General features: G+C 40.8%; 1 pseudogene; it reads right to left on the bottom strand.

Moving 5' to 3' along the window:
• Positions 1 to 847: 847 nt before the first annotated feature.
• On the bottom strand, positions 848 to 1,746 carry LOC118745046 (annotated as a pseudogene).

Raw genomic sequence — 1,746 nt, 5'->3', positions numbered from 1 at the left:
AATTTTGTGCAATCAAATCGAAAAGCGGGACACTTAAACGAAGCCCGGGACATTTTAAGGTAGGACCGGGACAAATAATATAAAACCGGGTCATGTCCGGGAAAACCGGGACGTCTGGCAGCCTTAGGCACGTGCGAAATGTGGATTTTCCCAGCTACTGTACTGCAGTAGCTCGACACCTTCCTCTCCAACAGCTCTGTCCTCAATTAGCTTCTTAATGTGATGCAAATGAATGAAAAGAAAAAAAAGATGGAAATTTAAGAAAAATTACTATCATAGCGTTTCACTAACGATAATGGTATTTACTCCTCACACCTTATATTTGGATCTCTGTATGGATTCGGAAGGTTGTGCATTTTGATTTGAATTCTAGCACTTGTCAGAGATATCTCTGCAACGTGTTAAATGCGAAACGACCTGACGCAATTTGCTCAGTTTGGGATACTGGTATTTTATTGATGGATCAGGGCATCCATCCAAAACAATTGCACAAATATAAAGGGCACATATAGCTGAACAATTATGGTAGAAAATATATTTTTATTTAACTGAAAGCCAATTATGAATAAAATACCATAATTAACACACCTTCAACTATCGCTCGCCTCGGATGACTTCACCATCCAGTTTGGCTTAGCCATATACTAAAAAATATAAAATACGTTCTAAATGCTTCACGATTTGCAGGTTTTTACAGGAAACTGTTCCAGGTGGCCCGCTTCCATAAGGTTTATTAATGGCGAAAACAGCTTTGCCTCCAAATCCTGTAAAACCTAGAAGTCGTGAAGCATCTGGAGCGCAACTACATATTTGTAGTTTAAAAGATATGTATACGTAAGCATACTTTTTAGTGGAATAGCAGCCACGACTCGTGTTGTTGACGGAGTGGTGCGGTGAAGCTGCTTGGAGATGGCTCTCTTGTAGTATATTGCCTATCAAGCACCAGAAAGTTTTCATCGCGCATTCCATATGCCACCGATTATCGTGGATCAATTAAAATACTGTCATCACAGCCTTTTGGTGCTCCAACAACTGGTGTGTCTATGGCGGAGTTATGTGGAGCTTTTGCATGACTAAAATTATGTTGGACTCTTTGAGAACTGGCTTGTTTGTTGCGAGAACTATTGGCATCAAATGTATGCAAATTAGATTTCCAAACGAGCAACTGTTGAATATTATATAATTTTTTCACACACAAAGCAGAAATTACCTGTCGATCCTCACCCGCGGAAGCAAAATGTTTACCATCTGGAGAGAAAGCGGCGGCGCAAACTTTGTCAGTATGGCTAGTTAGTGTATAAATTGGTCGACCTTCTAATAAATCAAGTAATCTTATTGTATCGTCATCACCGCCAGTCAACAAGAAATTTCCACTTGGGTGAAATGCAACATCATTCACTGGCGCCGAATGCACTTAATACAACTGTATTAGCTCGCCTCCGGCTATGTCAAATATTTTAACGCGGTTACAACTTAATGCTAAGCCACCAGATTACCGTCTGGATGCCACCAGATTACCGTCTGGATGCCATGCCAGCTGTCGTTCCATACCTCTTTCCACGGTGAACGTTCGCACACATTCACTTGAAGATGTGTCGCAAATTCTCCACGACTTGTCGTCGCCGCACCCAATTTGTGTGTCCAGTGAAAGATATATATTTTTAATCATGTATTTTGATGGCTGTTCGCCATTTTTCGAGTCTGCTAACGATAAAGCTGACGAAGATGCAAACAAATTCAAGCAGA

Source organism: Rhagoletis pomonella, unplaced genomic scaffold, assembly GCF_013731165.1.
Source record: "Rhagoletis pomonella isolate Grant_MI unplaced genomic scaffold, Rhpom_1.0 Rhpom_scaffold_00008, whole genome shotgun sequence".
Taxonomy (NCBI): domain Eukaryota; kingdom Metazoa; phylum Arthropoda; class Insecta; order Diptera; family Tephritidae; genus Rhagoletis; species Rhagoletis pomonella.
The sequence above is the reverse complement of the archived record's forward strand: the minus strand, read 5'-3'. Positions and strand labels throughout refer to the sequence as shown.